Raw genomic sequence first — 26,520 nt, 5'->3', positions numbered from 1 at the left:
CTTGTCACACTGTACAACTGATTTCTTATTGAGGACACAATAAAAAATGTTTAAAAGCCACTGGTCCAAGATGTGACCATGGGAAAAGTGGCTGATTCCTAGAACTTTCTTTCTCTTCCAGATTTTTCCATGATACTCATAAATTGGTCTTGCTTTGTGGCTGATGATAGGCACCATAAAGGGCGTGAGACAGATCAATGATGCCACAGCTTCCTAAGTAGTGAACACAGCATGTGGGTTACATATGTGCCCCCAAATTAATCTGTTAGTCATCAGGGATACTCTTTCAGCTGCTTTCATATGGCCCCAAGATGACTGCCAACATCTCCCAACACCTGCCTGCTTCCTCATTCGTGGTTAGCAAGGAAGAGATAGTCTGTGTATCAGCCTTCTCAGCAAAAATCCTGAGATTCCTTGGTATGAGGAACGTTAGGGGTTTGAGGGGTAGGAAAGGAATAAACGAAAAAAGATGGGATCAAGAGGGATCCAGACCATAAGAGACTCTTAATCTCACAAAACAAACTGAGGATTGCTGGGGGAGGGTGTTATGGAGAGGGTGGTTGGGTTTTGGACATTGGGGAAGGTATGTGTTATGAAGCGTGTAAACCTGGCGATTCACAGACCTGTATCCCTGGGGCTAATAAGACATAAGTCAATAAAAATACAAAAAAAAATTTTTAAAAATCTCAAGATTCCCTCTGATTGGACTGGCTAATTCATATGACCATCCTGAACCAATCATTCTCATCATGGACTGGCTCAGCCCCACTCTATTCCCATGGAGTCGACTTCCTAGAAACACATGGTTCCTGGAAAGTAATGAAGTAATCAACTAATGTCCAATACTATGGACCCTAATGTGCCATAAGCTGTACATTTCAAATAAGCTGTACATTTCAGTACCATTTATGCTGGTCATTTGCCTGTTGCTCTAGCCTTTCCAGGCTCTGTTTTGTACTGGAGAGTGCTAGGCCCTGAAAACTACATTTCCCAGACGCCCTCTGCCTGCTGGCTTCCTGTCAGATTTGGCGAATGGGAAGTACAGGTGAGAAATTGCAAGCTGGAGATGGCATAGTAACAGGACAGGCAAAAATCATTGTCTCTCTGCATCCACTGGAGACTTTGACAGCAGCTGGTGGTGACGGGCCCAGAGATGCTCAGCATTTCCAGCAGTGATGGGTCACTGCCACAGGCTCCTGCAGGGGTTGGTGGTACTGAAGGGTCAGCAGTGGGTACCTGTAGGCTCCAGCGACCTCTGGCAGTTCTGTTAGCAGCATCATTTCAAAAACTAAACTCCTGGTGGGGGGTGTGGGGCTGGGTGGCTCAGTGAGTTAAGTGTCTGCCTCTGGCTCAGGTCATGATCTCAGGGTCCCGAGATCAAGCCCTGCGTTGGGTTCCCTGCTTAGTGGAGAGTCTGCTTCTTCTCCTTCTGCTTCTCCTCCTTGCTTGGTTCATTCTCTCTCTTCTCCCAAATAAATTAATAAATCTTTAAAGAAAAAACAAAAACAAACCTAAGCTCCCATACTGTCAGCAGCAAGTACACACTCGTCCATTTGATCTTCCAAGCCTAAGAGTGGTAGAAGCTTCCTGCAGGTGTTAATCTCAAGTCTGCCTCACCTTACCCTTCTGTTCCTTCAAGCCAACAGATTTCTAACCAGTTCTCTGGAACAAATTCCCTCTGTTTCAAATTCCAAGCACATTTTCTGTTTTCTTGTCTTCACTTCAGCTGACATATTATTGTTTAGGCCATTGGATAGGCCAACTTCTTTGGATAATTTCCCAGTTGGGCTGTTTGGAGTTGCTGGGCTGGGTGATTGCCACAAGAAAATCACATTATGCTCTCCAGGGGGCACTGGAGAAGGAGTAAGGGCAGATTCTTTAGAAAGCCCAGGTGAAACTTTCTACTCCCATTTCTTCCTCACCTACCCCTAAATATTAGAACTTACTACTGTGTCCCAGGACAACTTGAGTCCATGTTGTGATTAGAAGGAATGGGCTCATCTTGATCAGGTAGGAGTGCAGCAATGAATGCTTTGGCAAGTGGCCCAAAACTGGGGGCCCAAAACAGAGTAAGGACAGGGTGTCCTTGCTGCAGAGTAGAGTTTGGGAAGGGGGGATGGGCCGGAATAATTATCTCTGTTTCCTCTTTCCCAGCGGTGCTGGCAGAAGGGTGGACCTACAAGGTTCTCAACCTTTCCTGTCTTACCCTCCACGAAGAGCTCTGTAATCAAACCAAGAAAATTGACTCTCACTAGCATTCATTTTTGCCAGTACATAAGATACTGCTACTCAATGCGTACATCTAACCTTCTGTGGATTCCTGGTGCTGCCCAAGCCACTGTGTGGTAGCCAAGTCTCTGTAGAGACTGGAGGGGTAAGATCTGTGAATGATTCCTGGAGGACTCAAAAGGGTAGCAGTGCCAAGACCACCACTTCTCTCAGGGGTCCCTTCTTATGGCCAGCAGGGTTTTGCAAGGCAGTGTTAGGTAGGCAAGTCCTGGTTAAGCATGATCTGTGATTGCGAACTTTCTAGATCTAACTCAGCCATCTACCTGCTCTGTGATCTTGGGCAAGTCAGTTAATCAAGCATGGTCTCAATATTTTCATCTACTATAAGTTCTTTTAAAATAAATAGTTTTAAGGGGGTAGATGGGACAGGAGATAAATATTATCCTCTACACTCCCCTTCTTGCTCACCCTCCCTGGGTTTCTGTGAGTATCAGACAAGCATAAAAATGCTCTGAAAAATACAAAGCACCCTACAAAGGCAAGGAAGCATTATTATCAACATAACTGTTAGCTTAAAAAGATGCGGGCAGGGCCAAGGCTGAGAGCCAAACAGCTGGAAGGCAGGAAATCTTAACACCAAAGAAGGAAACTCTTTGTTCAAAATCTTCCTGGAGTGGCACTTTCTTTGGAGCAGACCTGGCACTGGACTCCTTGGAAATGCTGAAGTGGGTCCAGGAAAGTGTTAAGGGGGTAGGTAGGGCATTTAGCGGCCAAAGACACTGGAGAAACACCAGCCCTGGTTTCTCAGTTCCTTTATGATCCAACAAAGGATGCGGTGGACGTGGGGGGAGAGCAGTGTGGAGGCAGACTGTATCAGCTGGACTCAGGTTCAAAGTCAGATGTGTGCTGGATCCTTCCATAGGCTCGTTAACCAGGTACCAAGCTATTTTGGGAGCCAGGATGTAATGGCATTCTGTAATACTGAACTCAGCTGCCAGCAACCTAAAACCCATTCTCTCTACATGGTGTTCAAAGCAAACATTGTTCTGGAGAAGATCATAGAGATGGTCTGGTCAAACTGAAATGCAGAGAGGGGCAGAGACTGACCAAGACAACAAGTAGAATCAGGCTCATTGGGCTACGAGGTAGAGAAATCAACCCAAACTAGCTCAGATATAAAGGATTTTCTTGTAAGGACTGGAACTGAAATGCCAGCAGGAACAAGGCAGCTGCAGGACTCACTGTTCTATTCATTCTCTCGCTCCTGACACCCTCCCCCAACTCTGCACAGGGCTGCTCCTTTTGCCTTTACCCACTAACTGGTTTCTGCTGCTTCTTGGTCTCTGCTCCCTCCTATCTTGGCTTGTACGTACCTCTACTGGCCAAAGCTTGCTTGTCTCTGACCTCCCTACTCTAACTCCCTCTGATGCCTGACTGTTTCTTGCTGTTCCTTGGTTCAAGAGAGCCTCTCTAATTGGCCTGTCTCAGACTGTTGTGGTAGGCCATTCGTTAAAGGTATATGAAACTGTAAACCTTGGCTCTGGTGCTGGCCCCATTTGTTCAAGTCTAGAAGCTGAAGGGGCCAAGTGGTCTAAAGTAGGAGCTCAAGGGGTGCCTGGGTGGCTCAGTGGGTTAAAGTAGGAGCTCAGTAGGGTTTGTGGTCTGGGCAACTCTTCTTCCAAGTGAATATAAGTTAGGGAGGCACTGTGCCATCACTGGGACCATGTGACTAGAGCCCAAGGCTCCAGATTTCCTGCCCAGAACTTTTTCCATAAAACTTGTCATTTCTTTCCTTTATTTATGCAGCAGACATATCTTAGTGCCCATTCATAAAGCTCTCTCTCTTCCTCCTCCTCCTCCTCCTCCCTATTCAAGGAACTTACCTTGTATAGTGAAGATAAAGGTAGGAGAATAATTAGAATACATGAGTGCTTTAGAAGAAGTATAAACAAACTAATAATACCTACCACTTACCGAATACCTGGTTTGATCGGTATGATGGCTGCTGATCACTTTACATACATTTTCTCATTTAAATTTTACAACTCCCCTGTGAAGTCAGAACCACATTTTACACAAATGAAAACTGTCTCAGAGAGCAGTTCACAGATGATAAATAGCACAGCAGGGCTCTGATGCTGAAGTCTGGTCTGTGCTATGCAGCCTTTACCATGCTGTTAGAGTGCAGAGGACCACCCTGACCATGGGAGGAGGCAGGGATGGGTGGTGAGAGCAGTCGACTTCCAGGAGTTGCTGAGCCTTGGAGCATGAGTGAGCTTTCACCAGGCCAATGTGGGTAAGGGAAGGTCTTTGTAAACAGAGCCATGTGTATAGCACCAGAAGGGCTGGAGTGGGGGGGTGTGAGCAGGGAGGGGTGTGAGCAGGGAGCAGGGCCAGGAGCATGTTGCAGATCCCTGAGACTGAGTGCCTCCCTAAATATGTGACCTGGGTGCGTCTCTTGCCTGCCATTCAATCTTTAAAAAATAACTACATAAACAATTTTCTCCAGGGGCGCCTGGATGGCTCAGTCAGTTGAGCATCTGCCTCTTGATTTTTGCTCAGGTCATGATCTCAGGGTTGTGGGATCAAGCCCTGCAGCAGGTTCTGCACTGGGCATGGAACCTACTTAGGATTTTTCTCTCTCCCTCCCTCTATCCCTCTGCCACTCCCCCTCCATTGAAAACAAACAAACAAACAAACAAAAAACCCTTAAAAACCCAATCTTTTCCAGCCCAGATTCCCCATACAGTTATCTTCTTCTGCCTGACTTTCAGGCCTTGACTTGGATGTCAGTTCCCTCAGAAGCATTCTTGGTCCTCCTCTAAACTTGCTTTTAGGCTCTTAGGTTACTTTTTTGTAATTGCCCTTTGCTTTGTGAGTCTCTGCCCCAGACTGAATTCCCTGAGGGCAAGGCCTGGGTCTTATTCACCTTTCCATTTGTGGTAGAGCTTTTGGCTCTTAGCTGCTCAGTAAGAGATAGACTAAAGAGTAACAGCCTCCAAGGAACCTCTGCCAAATCTTTCAGGCCACATGGATGTTTTTTTCCCTGACTCGGCGGGCCTATCAACCTCAACAATTGGAATGTTACACCTGTAGGAGAAACCTTAAAAATCATCTAGATATCTCCTTCCTCCTATCATTTTACAGACGGGATGATTGAGGCCCAATTATCAGGTATTTGCCAACAATCTCCATTTTATGTCTTCGGCCACAATTTTCCCCTGAACTCCAGACCCAAGCAACTCTTCTGCATCCCCATATCTAGGACTCCATGTGGTGCCTGTGCCTGAACAGGTCCACAGCTGGCCTGAGCACAGCTGCCAGGCCCGATCCTCTTCCAGGCTTCCCAACCTGGTGAAGAACATCAATGCTGGAGCCAAGATGTTGGGAACTCCCCCCACCCCTGCCACCTCCCACAGCCTCCCACCGCCAAACACACACCAAGGCCAGTCGTTTCACCCACCAAAATCACAAAATGTTTCCAAATGCTCTCCTGCCTCCTTGGTTTAAATAACCCACAGATCTCAATGAGCACCTGCAAAGGGGACCCATTAATTCATTAATTAATGAATTAAGTCATTAATTCCCTGGATCTGCTCTTTCCTTGTTCCAAACCATGCTCCTCACTGCAGCAAGAGTGATGTTTAAAAAATGTTGCTTTGGGGGCACCTGGGTGGCTCAGTGGGTTAAAGCCTCTGCCGTCAGCTCGTCATGATCCCAGGATCCTGGGATCGAGCCCCGCATTGGGCTCTCTGCTGGGCAGGGAGTCTGCTTCCTCCTCTCTCTCTCTCTCTACCTGCCTCTCTGCCTACTTGTGATCTCTATCTGTCAAATAAATAAATAAAATCTTTAAAAAAAAAAGTTTCTTTGTGGGGCACGTGAGTGGCTCAGACAGTTGAGCATCCAACTCTCGACCTCAGCTCAGGTATTGATCTCAGGGTCTTAACCTCAGAGCTGTGAGTTCAGGCCCTGCCTTGGGCTCCACACTGGGTGTGGAGCTTACTTAAAAAAAAAAAAAAAAAAAAAGCTTCTTTATGATTTAACAACTTTACAGAAACACCTTCAATGGCTCTCTACTTTATTTTTTTTAAAGACTTTATTTATTTATTTGACAGAGAGAGAGAGATCACAAGTAGGCAAGAGGCAGGCAGAGAGAGGGGGGAAGCAGGCTCCCCGCTGAGCAGAGAGCCCAATGTGGGGCTCGATCCCAGGACCCGGAGATCATGACCTGAGCCGAAGGCAAAGGCTTAACCTATTCAGCCACCCAGGCGCCCCTGGCTCTCTACTTTAAAGAAAATTAAATAATAATTATTGTTATTAAAGCTAACACTAATGGAAAGTTTATTATGTCCCAAGACCCATTCTAAGGACTTCATATACATTAATTCATTTAATCCTCACAACAATAAATATCTCCATGATACAGATGAGAAAACTGAGACTCAGAAGCACCTTTGGGGCTTTTTTGCATAAGCTTTCACCCTATCCTTGCTCTGAGCTGGTTGATGGCTATTCAAACTTCAGATGAGGTGACTTGAGGAACATTCTAGCAGGCCCTCCTATGGCACATTTTCCAGTTTATAATTATGTATTATTTTGGTGTGGTGGTCATTTGATTGATATCTGCCATCCCAGTAGACTCTATTTATTTATTTAGAGAGGGAGTGGGGGAGGGGCAGAGGGAGAGAGAGAGAGAGAGAGAGAGAATCTTAAGCATGCTCCCACCCAGTGCTGAGCCCAACGTGGGGCTCAATCTCACAACCCTGATATGACACGGGCTGAAAATCAAGGGTCAGATGCTTAACTGACTGAGCCACCCAGGCACCCCCCCAATAGACTTTAAATTCTGTTTTGCTCATTGTTGTGTCCTCAATATTTTTACACATAACAAACACTTGCTCAATATTTGTTGAATGGATCAGTGAGAAGGGTTTTCAGTGGGAAAGTAGATGTAAGACGATTCATTTTAGAAGGATTTCTCTGGAGTGAAAGTTTGAAGATGTCCAGCCCTCTAAACCAAGTCACTGTCCCCAGCTGGATTCAGGAGTGAGAGGAAGGCAGTGTGGACAAGGGTGGTGGCCATGGGGATGTGATACCAGTAAATGAACCTGGGGAATATTTAAGAGGTAAATTGGGCAGGCCCTGATAATTAACTAGATGGAGGTGAGGACAAGGGAGGAGTCAAAGGTGATTCTGAGGTTTCTGGCTTCTGCAACTGATAGGTTGAACACAGGTGAGGACCAGCTGGGAGGAAAGAAGCAGGTTGGTTTGGCAGAGTAGGTGGCCGCTAGACCACGTCCACTGAACCATGGAAAAGTTCTCAAAATCTTTGTGCCCAAACTCCTCTGTGTCCAAACTCTACCTTGACCCTGGGTTAGTTGTCCAGCATCACCTCTAACAAACCCGACTCAGGACAGGCAGACCACTGCTCCTCCCCCACGCTCTGTTCTTCCTCCTAGACTTTTAAGTGTTACCCCACTCCTTCACCTCTCCCTTAAACTCCACAAGACTCATTTCAAAGACTTCTCCCTCTGCACCCCTCCTCTCTCCCTACACTCCTTCTTGTGGTTCACAGGTCCTTGGCTGTTTCCAGGATTCACTGTGTCAGAAAAGTTTCTCTCCTGTCTGCCCCAATGACTGTTTTTCTCAATTCTGAATCCCCAGCATCTGGGACAAAGCCTGGATGAACGTTAACTTCAAAAAACTTTGTTTTATTGAATTCTTCCTAGACCTTGGCTTTCTTATATCAAGAGTAGGGGGCCAGGAGTCAGACTTTGAATCCTGATCCTGCCACTTAGAACTTGGCCAAGCTACTTCTCTCTAACTCTGTTTCCTCTAATGCCAAATGGAGCTGATAATGAAGTAGACCTATCCAGAAGAGTGACCTTGAGCAGTAAATGAAATGTTGTATGTTTAAATGTTTAGACAATGCCTGGAACATTGTTAGCTCCTTCAAAAATTTAGCTGCTATTTATTTTAAGAAAAAAATTCACATGAGGCGCCTGGCTGGCTCAGTCCGTGGAGCGGGCGACTTTTAATCTCGGGGTTGTAGTTTCCAGCCCCACGCTGGGTGTAGAGATTACTTAAAAATAAAATCTTAAAAAAAAAAAAAAAAAAAAAATCCCGTCTTAAGATCGGCGAGCTGCAGGACCGGGACCGAGGATTACAGTTCCCGGGATGGCCGTACGAGGGAAGTGGTGAGCAGCCTCAGGGAGGACTCTGGCTCTGCTGTGCTGAGGCACCTGCTGGGGACCCAGATGGCTGGGCTGGGATTTCCAGGGCTTCCCGGCCTCTGAACAGGTGGGCGCTGGCCGGGGCGCTGTGGGAGGAGCCTCCACGGTATGCTCTGCCCTCTCACAGCCACTGCCAGTCCCTCCTGCTAGCCCCTTTCACCGCTTGAGGGGCCGGTGAGCTAGAAGTGGCAGGAGAAGAGGACAGCTGGGATTCATCGTTTCCAGCTTGTCATGTGTCTTTCAAACTTGAGTACGATCATTTCTTTTCTATATAAGTTTTTGCAGTCAAATTTATCGATGTTTTCCCTTTGGCTTCTAGGTTTCATCATGCCTAGGTAAGCCTTTCCATCTCCAGGACCATTAAAACATTCCCTCATGCTTTCTTCTGGTACGTAAAGTATATAAATATGCTTGTCACCTGGAATTTATTTTGGGGTGAGGACACGGTTTTCTCTCATTTCCTCAAATGTCTTGCCAGTTATTTCACCGATTACCTGAAGTGCCATCTTCATCATACACCGAATTCCTTTGTGTGGTTGGATCCAGCTCTCTTTTCCAATTTGTTCCACTGATCCGTGTAGTTCTGCTTCAATACCATGCTGCTTTAAATACATTGGCTTTATGTTTTCATATCAGGTAAGGCAGAATCTCTTTCCATTCCTTTTTCTCTAGATTTTTTTTTATTCCTGCACATTTATTCTTCCACATACACTTAAGAATCAGCCGTCCATCCAATCCTTTGTCCCTGAAGTCCCTGAAATTATATGCAAAGTGTATGGTTGTACATTTGTCTGGAAGGAAGGCCCAAGTTTTCACCAAATCTGCAAAGGGACCATGATTCTAAAGGGAGGCCCTGGTGTCCATGTCTCTGTGATAGGGTGCATGGGAAGAGCACAAGGGAATCTTGATTCCTCCCTCCTCTCCTACATCACACATCCTCACAGGCTCTGCTCTCTCCAACCTTCACCTCCATCGTTCCAGTGATTTCCCCGCCCCCTATCTTGTCCTTCTAATTATATCCCCCTTGCCGCTCCAGAGCAATCATCCTATGACACAGGCCTAGTTCTAGGCCTGATGTAGATTAGATGATAACAAACGTTTAATTTACAGTTGAATAAAATGGAGTCCTGGCTTCACCTCTGGCTAGCTGTGGGACCCAGCTTCAGGGTCTCCACATTCTAGGGTCTCATAAAGTCTTTTTCTTCAAAGCAGGAACTTGGGCAAGTGTTTTCTTCTCTCTCAGCATCAATTTTCCCACCTGTAAATTGAATTTGAGTTTGTAAGTCATTTCCCCTATCTCCCACCATTTGATTTTCTTGGATCTGGTCCAGGATGGAGTACCTGGTGCCAGTGATGTCCTGCGAGGTGCCCCTAAGAGGAGGAAGGATGAAAAAGTACAGATAAAAATGGTAGCGGAGGGGGAAGCAGCCATGAGGCAAGAATGTCCTAGGGACGTGGAGAGGCTTGAGGCGTTTTCTAGACCCCAACCCTCCCACGCTTCCACGTTTCCAAGCCAGAAACCTCAGGTAGGGTCTTGTTAGCCTGGGTCCCCCTACAACCAGGCAAACCCAGACTCTCCCCATTCTCCTAGGTCCGCCCACCACCAGAGGCCCTACCCCCAGTGGCCCCGCCCCTCCAGTGGCCCCACCTGCCTGGCCGAGGCCCCGCCCCCACCAGGCCCCGCCTCCCTCTTCGCCTCCCGCCGGCTGGGGCTTGGGCTTTGCACCCGGCGGCGGCTGAGAACCGTGGCGGCTGCGGAGCCGGCAGCGCAGCCGGGCGGAGCGGAGCTGCCCGGCCCGGTGGCGGGCGATGCCCCCGTGAGCCTCTTTCGCCGCCCCTCCCCGCCCCGCGCCCCTACCCCCTCGGAGTCCGCCGCCCGCCTGGGACCGGGCCGCGCCCACCGCCGGGTCCGCGGGGCGGGGTCCCGGGGCAGCACCTGCCCCGCCTTGTGGAGCCGCCTCGCCCAGCAGAGACCCCTCCCTGTCTGGACCCTGGCCCCACCTCCGGGTAAGTCAGTAGGCCTCGCTCGCCTGGGAGTGGACGTGGGGAGGGGGCTGCGGAGGTCTGGGGGACCACCGGGGGGAGGGGGTTCCGGCCGTGAGGCGCCACGTAGGGATGTGAGCGTGCAGGGTTGGGGGGGGGGTAGGGGCTCAGAGGATGAGCAGAGTGTTATATGATGGCTCAGGGTTGGGGGCTAATGTATGAGAGGGGAACGTGGGGTGTTTGAGGAAGCCTGGAAAATGGGGTAGGGGACACCAGAGTCTTGAGTTCTTTGCTGATTCTCAGAGCACCTGGGGCCCTGGTCTTCAACAGCATTGCCTCACATGGCATTTTTGGAAAGTGCTTAAAATCTCTCCTGGAAAGGGAGCTGGAAGGCAGCCTGCTTTCTCCCTCCTGCCTGTGCCCTGGTTGAGAAGCAGGCACTCTTTCCTCCCAATGAAACACCATTGTGATGCCCAGAGGACACCCCCCTGCCAAGCCCATGAAATAAAAGGGGAGCCATGAAATAAAAGTACTCACTCTAGTCCTAGGGTTGGCAGAGGGGGCTTTTAGGAAGCTGGGAAAGGCAACTGGTCAATCCACGGTGGGGAGTCCAGGGTTCATGCAGGCTTGGCAGGACTCTTACTGGGGAACCTGGACACCCTTTCATTCAGGGGGAGTGTAGCTTTACTGGCTGACCTCCATGCTGCCTGGGCCCATGCCCACATCACCTTCTCTGGACAACCAAGACCAGTATCCTGGGCCTATAAACCCAGGGAAAGCCCATAGCTCCTGTGGTCTTGAATGGAGTAGGCAATGCCATATCCAAGGCCAGAGAACAAGGGGTGCTGGCTGGCACTGCCTCTTTGGGTCTGGGGAGCCTGGGTGAATGTCGGTGTCCAACCCTAGCCCCAAGGGTCTTGTCTAGGTGTGGAGAGGAAGACTGATGCCCCTTTGGTCCTGTCCTCTGCCTATGATGCCTTTTTAAGTCTAGGGTCCTTGGGTTTGGGGCCTGAAGTGGCAGGGAGAGGGCCCTTCTGGGCTAGGCCTGGTTATCAAGGGGTTAACTAGCCAGCCCCTGCCCCCCACCCCCAGTTGCTGCCAGCCACCAATTAGTCTGTAATCAGGCAGCTGCCAACTGTCCCTGGGGGCATGCTAGCAGCCTAATGGGACATTCTCTGGTTGGGGGTGTGGGGGCTGGAATTGGGGAAGGGGACCATGAAATCTGTGCTTAAACCTAGCACTGTGCCCTTCTGAACCTGTTTAGGGCCCACAGAACCCCCTCCTGCCCTCAGCACTGGGGCTGCCAGGCTTAGGGACCCCAGCCCTGGGGTTCAACACCTACTCAACGCTCTGCAGGGAATGAAGCCCAGAGTCAGGCAAACTTGACTTCAAACCCAGGCTCTGCCACTTTCTGGGTGTGTTCTATTGAGGGAACCACTTCCCCTCTAGGAGCCTCCTTCAGTAAAATAGACCCACCTTCCAATTCTGCGGGGAGGAGTGATTGAAATGGTGGATCTGAGCTGCTTTGCACAGCGCCTGGCACTGCTGAACTCACCAGCAGCCCCCCTGCCAAGGACTTGACAGGACAGGCAGGCAGAAGCCAGGTGCTGAGGACACAGCCAGGGACCAGGTTCCCTTCCCTGGGGGCATGTGGTTGTGGGCCTGGCACAGTCTCTGCCTTAACTCTCCTGTCTCCCTCCCTCCTTGCTCAGACATTTCTGGTCTCGGACATTAATTGGATTTTCCTCTGCAGAGCCTGGGGCCAAGCTGCTACTTTCTGGGCTCCCCCTATCCCTAACCAGGTGCTAAGCTCTGTGGGGTCTCTCAGGGGTCTGGGTGACATCCACAGCTGCCACAGCAGCTGGCCCTTTAAGGAGGGAAGAAAACAATTATCTGGCCTGGGCATTGCATCAGCTGGAGCCTGGAGGGTCCCTGGGGAAGGGGGGGCAGGCTGGTGGTTGATTTCATTAGTGCCATGTGAGAACTCTCACCCGAGTCTGCTGGCTCCCCAGCTGCAGCCTCCTCCCCCAGGCAGCAGCAGCCCTAGCCCCATTGCTTCCCCCTACCGCACCCCAAGAGCTCTACCTTGGAGGACTCCACGTACCCCAGCCCACATCTTGGGCCCTGGGCAGAGAGGGGTGTGGAAGTGTCTCTTGCACTGGCTTTTTGCTGACTTGGGGTGCAGCACTTTGCTGACTGTGGGGGTGTCTCCCCTTAGTGTTTGGCTGACCAGGGCTTGGGGGGTGATGGTCTGTATTTCTCCTACGCTGGCATTTTGTTGATGCAGGGGAGGGATGCTTTCTACACGGGCCTCTCACTGACCACGGGGCTGCCTTCTGCACTAGGATTTTGCTGACCTGACAGAGGAGCTGAGCTGCTCTGGGTGTGTGTGAACTGAAGGCACAGGTGAGAAACGATTGCTCCCTGGCCGGAAGTTCAGGGGCAGAGAGGACACCAGGTATGTGAGCATCAGACAGACCTGGGTTCAAATCCTGAATTCCCCACTTCCAGGCTCTGGTGCCACTTCAGGCAACTGGTTTCAGACTCCTCTGGAAAACAGGCATAATTTACACTCCTACTGCTCCACCCCCATCAAGAAGGTACTGGGGGATTAGATGCAGTGACTGGATGTACCCCCCCCCCCATCTCTTCCCTTTGCAAGTTTGGGCTTCTCCCACCTTGGGCTCAAGGCACCTGAACAAGAAAAAGAGGATGAGGGGGGAATGGAGAGAAGGGGAGAGGGAGTGCAGGACCCTCCTGCCTCTGTTGCAAGGGGGATGCCTTCAGATGCCCGGATGCACCAAGCTCTGTGAGCCACATGGCCCTGGCTCCATGGAGCCTGCATTCCAGCCCCATTCTAGCCTGGGATGGCCCAGGACTGCTAATGACACCAGTGTCACTGTGTTGAAAGGAAGGATTCAGGGAGCCTAGAGTTGAGGAGGCAAAGAAGCAGGGATTAAGAGAGGGAGCAGTGTGTGCTCAGGCCTGGGTGATGTTGGAAGGGGCTGGGGCGGGTGGAGGGCAGCAGTGGAGGAGAGAGGGTAGAGAATATGCAGTGGCAGAGGCCAGACCTTCCTGGTCAGTAGGGTACTAAAGGCTTAGGAGTTCTCCTGAGGCCAAAGGCAGCCCCTAAAGAGCTTTAAGCCGAGAAGGCAGTGTTTCATTTCAAGAGAGCAGGGGCTTGGGTCTATGGCCCTGGCAGAGCCTTCTTGGGAGTGACCTTTTGCCCTTTCACGCCCCCTTCCCTGGGTAGCAGCTCTGGCGCCCTGGGAGCTGGTTGTTTATGTGGTTTGCCCCAGGAGGGCGGGGCCCGGTCCCTCCAGCTCCCTCTCTCTGGGCCTTGTTGACAAAGTTCACCCCTTGGGTCCAGATTCTCCCTACCTCCCCAGGGAGCCAGAGGGCAAAAGGCAGCGGTTTGGTACCAGGCTGGCCTATGTTCACATCCCAGCTCTGTAGCTCTCAAGGCGGGTGACTTCTGGCAAGGCCCACCCCATCTCTAGACCTCAGTGTCGTCAACTGTAAAACGGAGTTGGTCTTATTTCTACGGGAAGGACAAAATGAAATTCCAGATGAAAATTACAAAACCCTATCTTGATGTCTGTTGGCATTTCTGCTCTGTCGCCTGGTGCTGACACCTCCTCCAGGCCAGGCCTGCGGGGCTGGGTGGGGGCGGGGACAGGGCTGGTGTCCCCAGTCTAAGGCTGCAGGAGCCCTGTGTTAGCAGGACCTCAGGCTCCGTTTAGTGTTCTGCTGTCACCATCTTGAAATTCCTCATTTTGAACAAGGGTCCTACATTTTCATTTAGCACTGGACCCTGCATATTATGCAGCCCCACAAATTGGGTAGGGGTAGGAAGAGGCAGGGAGAGACACAGACCTGCAAATAGTTCCCAAGTGGAGGAGGTACAAGGTGGAGGGCATGACTAACTGTCCCAAGGTGGGCGGCATGTTAATAATAGTAACATTTATTTAGTGCTTACTGTGTGCTAGGTTTTCCGCGAAGTACTTTACATACTCACCGTCCAACAGATCCTAGGAGGTAGGTATGATTATTATTTCCATTATATAGATGACAGAAGTGAGGTTAAAGTTCTTGGCCCAAGTCACACAGCCCTCAAGTAGCAGAACTGGGATTCAGACCCAGGTTGGACAGCAGAGTGCATGCTGGGACTTGGGGAAGTCTCCCCTAGGAGGAGGGGCTCCCTGAGCTGTATCTTCAGAGTAGGAAGAGGTGCTGGGGGAGAGGGAGGGAAAGTGTCTGTGCTGAGGCCGGAGGCTTGGCCAGAGAGGTAGAGCCAAAGCCGGAGGCCTCCTGGGGCTGAGGGAATGAACCTTTAGATTCCATGGTTCTAATTGCTCAAGTTCAGAGCTTCTGGTCACTCTGCCTCCAGGCCCTGCTGCCACTAGGATTCCCCCCTCCCAGTTGGTCCCCTCCCCCATCCTCTCTTTAAACTGCCCACTCTTCCTCCACTGCCGGGTAATCTCATTATTCTCTGGACCTGAGCAGTCTCTGTCTCTCCTGGGCTCAGGCCCTGCAGGTCTAACTGCTTCCTGGGCCACATTCAGATGTCTCACAATCTGGGGGTCCAAACCCAGGTCCCCAGGTCCCCAGCTCCGCCTGTCGGCACCTGCTCTGCCTCCAGCATCTCCAGCTCGTCTCTGCTGCCACCATCCACCCACTTGCTCAAGCTGGAAAGCTGGAAGTTCTCCTGGACACCTCCCTCTCCCTCACCCCCACATCCCACAGCCGTCCTCAGCGAGTCGTGTTAGCTCTCTGTATCTCTTTCCCTGCCCTCCGCCCCTTTCCAGGCCACCGCCGGCTCCCAGCCTAGACCGCATGGACAGCCTCCTGGAGTCGGCTCCTCCTGTTTCTGTTCTGGCCTTGCATTATTTCATTTTTCACACCACAGCCAGCGCGATCTTCGAAAGATAAACGTTTGATTGTATCATCTCCCTGTGTAAGACCCTTCCAAGTCTTCTTGGAACCAAAGCCAGACTCTGACGCAGTCTCCGAGGCCCTGTGTGATCTGCTCCTTGCCTACCTTTTTCTCTCATCTGGTACCATTCTCCCTCTCCCTGAGCAGCAGGACTTTCGCACATGTCCCTCCATCCCGGAATGCACTCCTCCTCCTGTGCCTTGTTAACTCCTACTTAGCTTTCAGAGAGATACCGGCTCCAGCATCATTTCCCCGGTGAAGCCTAAAAACCAGAAACTAAACACTGCCCCCCCCCCCCGCCCCCAGCTCCATAGGACCTCGTTAGGTCTTCATGACACTCATCGTACTTGAATTGCTTCTTCCTTGTTTCTCTTTCTTGCTGGCCTGTGAACCCCGTGGGGTCAGGAATGCTGTGTTGCCTAGCCCCAGCACACAGTAGGTACACAGTGAGCTGGTCAGTGGATGAAAGGAACAGATGACTCATTGCTGCAGCCTCTTAACCAGCCTCCCTGCCTTCAGGCCTGCCTTCTCCAGTCCTTTCTTCGTATGGCCCCAGAGCCATCTTTCTAAAGTACAGAACTGACCCTGTCACCCCCCACTACTTAAAATACTTCAATAGCTCCCTATTGCTGACAAGAAAGGCCTCAGCTTCTTAGCATGGAATTCAAAGCCTTTGTGATCTTCACCAGACAGACGCCTCTCTAGCTTCATCTTCCCTGCTCCCCCCCCCCACCCCCCGCCCATTTTGAACTTCTGGCAGTTCCTCTAACACGTCAGGCTGTTTGGTGCCTCTGTGCCTCTGCACTTGCTGTTCCTGCTGCCTGTAAGGCCTCCCCCACCCCTGCTTCGTCTCCCTGGAAAATGTCCTTCACTTTTCCAAACCGGCTCAGCTGTCACCTTTGCTGCGAGGCCTCTGAGGACCCTTCCGGCCCTTCCTGGACAGTGTTAATTTGCCCTTCTTTGGCCACATCTGTACAGAGGCTACATCTGTACAGGTGTACAGATGTACATCCTTATCTTCTGTTAGTGGAGCTCATCCAGTGCAGACACACTCATTTTTTTTTTCCCTCCCAAGATTGTTCCTCTTTACGCCTCTAGTTCCCAGCTTCTCCCCTTTCTTAATTAGGTCTTTGCTTGTATATAGAAACCCACTCCAGCCAGCTTCAGTAATAAAGAAGAGTTCAGGGGTGTCTGGGTGGCTCAGTGGGTTAGAGCCTCTGCCTTCAGCTCAGGTCATGATCCCAGGGTCCTGGGATCGAACCCCATATCAGGCTCTCTGCTCAACGGGGGGCCTGCTTCCTTCTCTCTCTTTCTCTGCCTGCCTCTCTGCCTACTTGTGATCTCTGTCTGTCAAATAAATAAATAAAATATTTTTTTTAAAAAAAGGGTTTATTACCAGGACACAAGAGATTCCTGAGAACAGAGGGGCAGAAAAATTGGTAGCTTCTGGGAGGCAGGACCTGTAGGTCAGGAGAAATGGAAGTGGCCGTTCTCTGCACCTTGCTAGCTGCTTCTATCTTTCTTTCTCCACAGGCTGGGTTTTTTCTGCTTTACCAGACCCTGGGCACCCTACAGTTGCTGAACGGTGTCCTTCCTTCTGGGCCATATTCAGAGAACCCGGGGTTTGGCTGATCCAAGTCCAAACTTGTATGAGAGGATCTGATTGGCTCAGGATCTGATTGGGTCAGGTGCCCACCCAGGTTCAATCAACTGCAGCCTGCTGGGAAGGCTCTCCAAGTCAGACAGCCAGACGTTGCTCTTGACCAGGTTGGAGAAAGGTAGTGGTGGGGAGCATCTTTGTTGTCTGAGCAAGTACATAAGACACCTGCTAGAATCCTTAGAGTGCTGGGGTGGACCTGGCCCCCAACCTTCCATCTGGATAGACCTGAAGAAAACAGCCCAGGCGTTGTGACTTAAAGGGGAGTCTTTTCCTGGGCCAGCAAGGCCTAGTGCAGACTCTGAAGAGCCTACCAGTTGTCACTCAAAGCCCAGAGCAGAAAGGTAGGAAGATGAGACCCTAAATTTTCTCACTTCTTTTTGGAGTGGGCAGAGAAGGAAGAGGAGGGCATGAGAAGACAGGATAGTTCTCCCTATGAAAATCATATTCGTTCTCTAAGACAGAACTCATTTCCTCTCTTCAGTGAAGAACACTGTCATGCCTGCCCACCCCCAGCAGCCTTTTTTTTTTTAAACCTGAATTAATTCTATTCATTTTACTTCCCTAATAATAAACATTTTTCAGTCCTCACTTTGTGCCAGACTCTATGTGCAAGCATTATTTCATTGAACCCTGACACCCTGTAAGATAGGTACTATTACTATCCCCATTTTACAGATAAGGAAACTGAGGTTCAGAGAGGTGCCATTATTCGGCTAGGGACCCACAGCAGTGTGACTCCAGAATAAAACTCTACTTACTCACTTGCCTATTTGCCTTCAGGATTGTGAGGGCCTCATAGGCAGATGCAAGGTCACCATTCTCCCTCTACTCCCCCGTGCCCAGGAAGAGGGCTAGAATAAGCCTAGAATAAGGGCTTCCAATGATGGAGGACAGATGGAGGCAGGGAGAGTAGAAAAGTGGGGTGGGAGTTGAGGATCTACCTTGTGCGGCTATGTGACTCAGAACAAATCTCTAAATCTTTCAGAGCCTCTGTTTTCTCATTCAGAAGTGGGGATGATAATTCCTGCTGCGCAGCTCATACTAGACTGGCTGTAGGGTCAATTTGTAAGTGGGAGAGAATTGAGCAATTTCTAAGGATTGTTATTATCAGAATGGATTGTGATACCGAGGCTGTGGTACCAGGGCTCGAGGTAGCCACTGTGTCCAAGCTCCTACAGGATGCGGGCAAGCCTAGAGCTTCCCACAGTGAGAAGAAGCACTTTCAGCAGGACCTGAGGTGACTTTCAGTGGGTCATGGACCTGTCATTATATAGCACTGGCTCACGTAGTGAGAAAGTCAGTTCCCTTTCAACTCCGTCAAGTCCAAGGTTGTCCCAGGGAGAAAGTGCCAGTGTGTCTTTAACAACTTTCCAACACTGCTACCCTTCGCTTTTTAACAAAGAGGTCTTGACTGGCAACTCCTTGTAGCTAAAATTTAATAATACAGTTTGCTTTTACTGTATTTATTTTACCATTATTTTCTACTTATTGAAAGCAATAATAGCCTTTGCATTTATAGTAGTAACACAAAGTTTCTATTTACAGTAAATGCATGGAAGTTAAAAGTGTCAATTATAAGACCATAGTTAAGGAACTGTACAAGAGTATGGAGATTTGGCAGAAATTGTTGAGGGGGCACACAATGTCATATGCATAATGCAAAATTGGGAAGTGCTATGGGGACGTCAGAGACCTGGCCTATTGGCCTAAGTAATCTTTTTTTTTTTTAAGATTTTATTTATTTATTCGACAGAGAGAGATTACAAGTAGGCAGAGAGGCAGGCAGAGAGAGAGGAGGAAGCAGGCTCCCTGCTGAGCAGAGAGCCCAATGCGGGACTCGATCCCAGAACCCTAAGATCATGACCTGAGCCAAAGGCAGCAGCTTAACCCACTGAGCCACCCAGGCGCCCCTTGGCCTAAGTAATCTTGAAGCTCCCTTCCACCTGCCTGGAAAATCTGGGGTCTCTTCCCACTCTGCCAGCTTGCTTCCCTCTCCTTACCTCATGCCCTGTCTTGGGTTTCTTTCAGAAAATCCTGCCATAATTATTCTGTAGACAGGAGAATTTGTGCTACCTGTCCCTCCCCTACTGGAGAGGGAGGCTCTTGGAGCTGGAGTGTCTAGATGGGGATAGCATGTCCCTTCATTTCTGAGGCAGCACTTGGGTATGCCTGGGGGAAGCAGGAGCTGCAGACTCCTCAGTTCTCTTGGTTCCCATGCACAACACAAACCTCAGGCCTCCCAGAGGGTGGGAGTCCCAGGGAGCACAGAGGCTGTGGGAGCTGCAGGTGAGGGCAAGGCCATCCCAGGGCCTGCAGGCCCCAGAGCTGGGGGCCTGGGGACAGCAAAGCTGGGGAGGCTTTGAGGTCTCAAAGGTCCCCCTTTCCCTGCTTCCCCCATCTCACCTCTTTGAGCTACTGTCTGTCTGCCCTGGGGTATTGGGCCGCAACCCCCACCCTGTCCCCAGAGGCCTCAGAGTACACACAGAATGTATCCGCGGGAATCAACACCAGGGCCAGGCAGGAGGGATGGAAGTCCTGCCTGTCTCTTCCTCAATCCCATGTCCACAGCAGGAGGGCAGGCCTGGGCTCCAGGAGGGTGTGGGTCCTGGGTAGTGTGAGGCATGTGCTTCTGTATCCCTAGTGAGGGTCTCTGTGAAGGCATACTGTGTGTGTGTGTGTTTGTGTGTGTGTGTGTGTGTGTGTGAGAGAGAGAGAGAGAGAGAGAGAAAGTTTGTGTGTGTGTGTGTGTGTGTGTGTGTGGTGAAGTAGCTCTGGGCAATATGTCTGAAGGACTCTGTGAAGGCATGCTGCGGGTGTGCGCACACACAGTGTGTGATATGTGTGTCTGAGATTCTCTGTGAGTAGCAGGTGAGTTTGTGCATGCATGCCAGGATGTCAGTGTGACGTGCAAGGGGGTCTGCAGTGCACTCCTCTCCACGCGGTGTGCGTCTGCCAGACATTGTGTGTGTGCTGTGTGTCTAGGCGGCTTGCTGCTGGGTGTGGTGTGTGCCTGTTGTTTTGTGTAGTCGTGGTCTTTGTACAGCGCGCGTCTGGCTGCGTGGTGCGTCTGAGTGGCCCCGGGAAGCTGCGTGGCGTGTACGCGGGTCTTTGTGCCCCGGGAATGGTCTGGGGGCGGAGCGGTGTGCCGGGAATGCGGAGTGCGCCTCAGGGCGGTGGGTGTGCTGGGTTCCTGGGGAGGGTTCCCAGGATCGGGTGGGGGAGAAGGGGTGGGAGCGGGCGGCGCCTTCCAGCTAGGCGCGGGGCTGGTAACCCGAGCCCCTTCCCGTATGAAATATTGATCGAGCCTCACCGCTACTGAGGCAGGGGCCAGGGGATGCGGAGAGAGCTGGGTCGGTCGCTGTCCATGGTGCTGCCGAGAGGGGGGAGCCGATCTCCCTATCCACCAACATCCTGGGGGGGCGGGGTTGGGGGGAAGGGTCGGGGACTGCCTCGGAGTATGAGGTTGCCTGTTCTACCGCCTGTGGCTCAATTCCGCCACCCCATCTAGAAAGGGGGAACGGGAGCAAATGGACATTTTGGAGGGGATCAGTATCCCCCAGGAGGAGGGCAACGACAGGGCTGGGTTTACCTGGGACTGTTTTAATGTACACCTGTGGTGTGATTGTTGGTGTCGTCTCTGCTCACTCTCAAGAGTCGTAGTTGGATGATAAATTATGTGCTTCCTGGTCATAAGGTGTTGCTCCAAAGACTTCTTTTCCCCGCTTCTCTGCTTTGCCCTGGGGGTTTGGTAAGTTCTGGGGTGCGCACATGTCAGGTATGTGTGTTTGCAGGTTAAGCGATCGGTCTTCCTGTGCTAGGGCTGATCTGCAGTAAGTGCTTGGGAACCAAGCTCGCTGGAATCCTGCTGAAGCCCAGACCTACTCCTGGGAATCCAGCCCTCTTTGCCACCAATTCAAATCCTGCTTTCCATGGGAACAGTGCTCTTTTTCAAGCCTGGGCTTCCCTTGCCATCCTACAGCCTTGGTTGGACAGGCCTTTCCTTGGTTTTGATGTCACAGTACGGTAGGGCCTCCAGGTTGGCTGTCTGTATACTCAACAGTATCTTCTCTGACCTTCCTGCTGATTCTGTCTTCTTGAGTAGATTCTATTTTCCTCCTGCCCTTCGCTCTGGATATTACCTCTCACCCTTTGCTCACTCTGTACTCCCCTCTGGGCATTCTCTTTCTTTTCTGCACCTCACTTTTCCCTTCATGGTACACATCCAAATCCTGCCCACTCACATTGCTCTCCTGGGCTCCACTGAATCTGCTTACCTGCCCAGTGCCTCTATGTGGGAGTTGCAACATTATGTCAGACTCATCACAACTAAGATGGGACTCATCTTCCCCTTAAGCCAGTGTTTTCCTCTGGGACCTCAAGCTTTGCTGATAGTGCTTCTCATTCTCCACCCTTCCTGTAAATCACTTTGGATTCTGTTTTTTTTTTTTCCTCTTCCCAACAGTGTCCCATCTAGGCAACCCCCAAGCCGTCGCATGACTCCTGGGCACCCCTTTTCTTTTCCCGTCTGCATTATCTGAAGCAGTGTAGCCTTCTTATCTGCCTTTTGACTCTTCTTCCTTCTGTCAGACCTTCTTCTGAGTCTGCACTCAGTGTCAGATTGATCTCTGTAAAACCGACATCTAAGTCATGTCAGATTTCACTCCCTATGGGATTAAAGCCAAGCTTCTTAAGAAGCCCTGCATTCAGAGCCCTTCATTGGCTGTTCCCAGCCCACCTTTCTAGCCCTCCCTCCCACAATTGTATTTACATCCTGTTCCAGCTGCACTGCTCTCTATTCACCATCCTACAAACATAGCACTTTCTCTCTGGACCTTCCCAGGTAGTTCCCACCTCCTTCCTGCCAACTCTGTCTCTCCAAATCCCACCTGTCTTTTGAGATACTCTGCAGTGCACTTCCCAGTGTGCCATTTCTGGTCTCCCTATCCTGGAGCTTTCACTCTTGCAGAATAACCAGAATATTTAATCTTTAACTTTCAGTGCCTTGGGTGGCCCATAGACCAGCAACGTGGGTTATCACCTTAGACCTTGTTAGAAATGCAGACTTTCAGGTTCCCCATGGGATGTATGGGATTGAGGTCTGCATTTCAACAAGATCCCCAAGTGATTTGTGTGAATATTCAAGTTTGAGGGTACACTCATGAAGGGTAGGATTTTGCTTCTGTTTGGGAATGTCCTTCAGCTAGGCTGGTGGTGTTCACAAGTGCCAAGTCTGGCAGCCCCCACCAGGTGACAGGTGCCACATCTGGCTGGATCCCATGAGCTGTGAGCTGTGAGGGTTGAGAAGCATGCGTACTTTGCCTGGACCCCTCCCACCGGGAATCTATTCCTCCCAAGACCCCCAGAGCACAAGCTCTGGGGATCTGACTCCAGAAAACGCTCTAGCAAGACAAGGAGGAATCACTTAGTCAATGAAAAAGTAGTTATCAAGCAGATAGCAGAACTTCTTCCTCTTCATAAAACACATATTTGTGGAAATGACTTGTTTTAACGTATGTTTTGAAAAGAAAAATAAGTATTTTAGTTTTTCTTTATGATAACATCAATATAGTCTCTCAAGTGGGAACTTAGAAAAACACAGTATGTCATATGAAGAAAATAAAGTGACTCACAATTCTACTATCCAACTGCAAATACTGTTAATTTAATATTTGTTTGAGATCATGATTCATTCATTCAGCACATTTTTACAGAGCCCTACTGTGGGCCACACCTATGCCAGGCCCTAGAGTTTCCTGGTGAAGAAGACATGGTGTCTATTTTTAGGTAGCTCACACCAGGGGCTGGGGTGTGGGAAGACAGGCACTGAACAAATTAGGAATAGCAACATATGAGTTTCCTAAGGCAGCTATAACAAAGTACCACAAACTGGCTTGCCTAAAACAACAGAAACTTAATTCTCTCATAGTTCTGGAGGCTAAAGGTCCAAGGTCAAGGTGTTGGCAGGATCGGTTCCTTCTGAGGGAGATGCTCTTCCATGGCTCTCGCCTCACTTCTGGTGACAGCTGCTAATCCCCGGCATTCTTTAATCTGTTGCTCCTCACTCCAGACTCTGCCTCCGTCGTCCCATGGCATTCTCCCATGGGAGAATGTGTGTCTCTGTCTTCACATAGCTGTATTCTTTTAAAGACACCAGTCATCTTGGATTAGGGCCCAACCTACGCCAACATGACTTCAACTTCACTGATCACATCTGCAATGACCTTCTTCTAGACAAGGTCATATTCTACAGTACTGGGGTTTCTACCTCAACATATCTTTTTTTGAAGGGGGGGGGGTGGTTTGGTGGGGTGGACACAGTTCACATAATAGGCAGGGCCAGTGCAGAGTCTGGGAGAGCAGGACAGGGAGACTCACTTTGGCTGAGAAGATTCTTGGAAAAATGACATTGCATCTGGGACTGAGCAAAGAGTAGGGATCAGCCAGGCAAAGGGGGTACGCAGACAAATGCAGGGTAGGAAGGCTAGAGAAGAGCATTCCAGGCAGATGAGAGACACAGAGCACTTTTGAAGAACAGGAACGAGGCAAGTGCAGCTGAAACACAGATGAGGGGCAAGAAGAGGGGATGAGCTGGGCCACTGGGCTTACGGGCCTCCGCATGAGGGGTTTTTACTTTATCCTGAAGGAAATGGGGAGCTATGGGAAGCTGTCGTGCAGGAGCGATTCATTCTGCTTTGTGACTGATCTCACAAAACTGAGCCGTCCGAAGGCTGTGTGGTTCCTCTCTATCTCCAGTTCTGAGGGAAAGACACAAGGCCATGTCCTCAGGAGCACCGTGGCTGAGAGAGGACCCATGGCAGCCCAGGCTGAGGAATGAAGGCATGGCCCTGCCTCCAGCAGCCCCTAGTCCAAGCAGGGAGGACAAGCCCTGCCCTCCGCAACCTTGGTCTGAGCAGGACACAGGGTTCAACCAGCTCTGGGTCTCTCTTGCCCTTCAGTGTTTTGAGTCCTTGGAGTTGGGAACACAGATTTGGGTCTGCCCACCCCACCTCTGCCCTGCCATGAGGCCTGTGTCTGAGAATGTGTCCAGGGCAAGCGTGGCCCGTGGAGGGTCCCTGAGACCAGAGGTGCAGATGCCGAGGGAGGCCACGTGCTAGGTTTAGTGGGGGTCATCTTCTGAGTACCTTGCTCCCCTCAAAGAATGTCTGGCTATCGCCTTTCTATGCAGGAACTAGTCTGGTGCTCACCCCATCCCTTACCACACCCTCAGAGGGCCACCTCTTTACCGTGTGTGATGGGGAGGGCTTCCCTGTCCAAAGCTGCTTGTCCTCCCTTGGCTGGGTGGGCCAGGCTGGGTGGAGGAGAAGTGGGTCAGCCCCGTAGCCATGGTGACAGCAGCTGCTCCCTGCCAGCCTTCTCATCTCCTCACCACAAACCTCACCGAGGAGCTCTTTTGTCCGACCTGCAGGGATGGGGGCCAGGAGAGTGGTACTGGGGGCTGGAGCGGGGATGAGTGTGTGTGTGTTCAAGCTCACACAAGCGCCTGCCCAGAGCCGGTATGCGTGCCTCAGCCACAGACACCCAAGACCCAGGTAAGACACTTCCCACTTCCCTGCCCACTGAGGGTTGGGCTCTTCCCACCTCTTTGGGCTGGGCAGGGGCCAAGGAGGGCTGTGTGTGTGAGTGTGCATGGGTGTCTACACATATGTGAGTCCGCAAAAGCCTGTGGCGTCAGTGTGGCGGCTTCTGTGTACCTTTGTCTCGGGGGTGCGTGTGCTTCTCTGTGGACACATGTGATTATGTCTTTAAGTGTATATCATCTGTCTGGGTCTGTAGGGTGTGTGATTACACATCTGAAATCGAGTGCCTTCTATCTCTCCCTGTGTGTGTGTATAGCATTGTGTGTGGGAGTCCGGCTTGGGGGAGACAAAGGTCACAGAATCAGGAGGGGAGCTGGTATGATGCTCCCTGTGCAAGCTGGGTGTGCTCCCTCAGCCCAATCTACCTCTCCCATCACGTGCCTGTCCTGTCACCTGCCCATCTTTTCCTGAGCGAGGGGAAGGAGAGGCTAGGAAAAAAGAGAACCCCTCCACCCTTCTGTGGAGGCAGACACTGGCCTCTGACAGGGGCATAGATTGGGATGGAAAATATGGTGGGCAGCCCTGGTGCTGGGTCCAAATTGAGTCAGGGGTCTCCAATGCCAGACCCAGCATCCAGTGGGGGCCTGGGAGCTGAGATGCTGACAGAGAACAGCACAGCATCACGTGCCAGCTCCCACCTCAGCTAAGAGGCACAGGGACCCAGAACCTATGCTGTCCTGGGATCTGGGTAGAAGCAGCCTGGGCCGAATGGAGGGGTGATCCTGTTGGTCTCTGAGCCTTCATGAAGTGGTTGCATTTGGTGTGCTATCCAGACCAATAAGCGTTGACACCTGTGTACCTTCCCTGTTTACAAAGGCACCATTAGGAGTAGTAACAGTATAGTTGCCCAGCTGAGCATTTAGCTCTGTTACCAGTCCTTATTTTGCAACATTTCATCTAATAATCCTAAAGCAAGCATTCTTATCCCACGGCCAAGAGATGAGGAGCAGTAGGCTGGGGTCGGGGGGCTTGTTAAGGAATTGCCCTGCATCCTACAGCTTGTAAGTGACAGATTTAGGTTTTGAACCAAGTCTGTCTGTCTCCAAAGCCTGTGTGTGTATGTGTGTGTGTGTGTTTAAAGATTTTATTGATTTACTTGAACCAGAGTGAGAGCCAGAGCAAGACAGAGGGAGAAGCAGACCCCCTGCTGAGCAGAGAGTCCAACACAGGGCTCGATCTTAGGACCCTGAGATCATGACCTGAGCCACCCAGGCACCCCTAAAGCCTGTGTTTTTGATCAGTGTTTTCTTGCTCCTCATTATACACATCTGACACCCAGTCCAGCCTGGAGAGTGGGTCTGGGTCCAGGTGGCAAGTAGACTCATCACATAGAAGAGGAGATGGGGGACGCCTGGTAGCAAGTCGGTTAAGCTTTTGTCTGCCTTCAGCTCAGGTCATGATCCCAGGATCCTGGGATTGAGTTGCACATCCCTGCTCTGCGTGGAGCCTGCTTCCCCCTCTGCCTCTCTCCCTGCTCCTGCTCCCTTGCATGCACATTCTCTCTCTCCCTCTCCCTCTCCCTCTCTATCTTTAAAAAAAGAAGAAGAAAAAAAATTTTTTAAAAAGAAGAAGAAGAGATGGAAGTTCAGAGAAGCAGAATGACTTGCTCAGGGTGACATGGCTGGGGGTGGAGCCAGGAGCCCCCCCCTCCAACCACACTTCGCATGTCAGAGTCTGGGGAAAGACGCAAACCCTATCAGTCAGGGGGAAGACTGAGGAATGAGGAGTAGGGTGTTGAGCTCCTCAGCATTTGGACCTCCAAGTGTCTCTCATCTGTGAAGTTTTAAAGTTGTGGGTGGGGCTTCAGCAACAGTAGTCTGACATGAAAGTGCCAAAAGGCAGGTTAGGGGACCCAGGAGTTGGGATGGTTTTACAGAGTAG

At 50.8% G+C, this 26,520-nt stretch overlaps 1 protein-coding gene across 4 annotated transcripts in view; it reads left to right on the top strand.

Moving 5' to 3' along the window:
• The first annotated feature begins 10,342 nt into the window (after window positions 1-10,342).
• The window catches only part of RIMS3 (regulating synaptic membrane exocytosis 3), a 40,413-nt gene continuing 24,235 nt past the window's right edge, over window positions 10,343-26,520 (top strand). Inside the window, exons 1-3 of one of the 4 annotated variants that reach the window (XM_082686561.1) lie at window positions 10,386-10,469; window positions 12,733-12,851; window positions 14,435-14,483. The gene's annotated coding sequence lies outside the window, so the exon portion shown is untranslated. Of the gene's footprint in view, window positions 10,470-12,732; window positions 12,852-12,886; window positions 12,904-14,434; window positions 14,484-26,520 lie in introns of those variants that run through there. The other 3 variants (XM_082686562.1, XM_082686560.1, XM_082686563.1) reach the window with 3 other exon arrangements.

Source organism: Mustela nivalis (assembly GCF_964662115.1).
Source record: "Mustela nivalis genome assembly, chromosome: 10".
In the NCBI taxonomy this organism is placed as follows: Eukaryota; Metazoa; Chordata; class Mammalia; order Carnivora; family Mustelidae; genus Mustela; species Mustela nivalis.
This window is presented reverse-complemented; position numbering and strand designations above follow the sequence as displayed.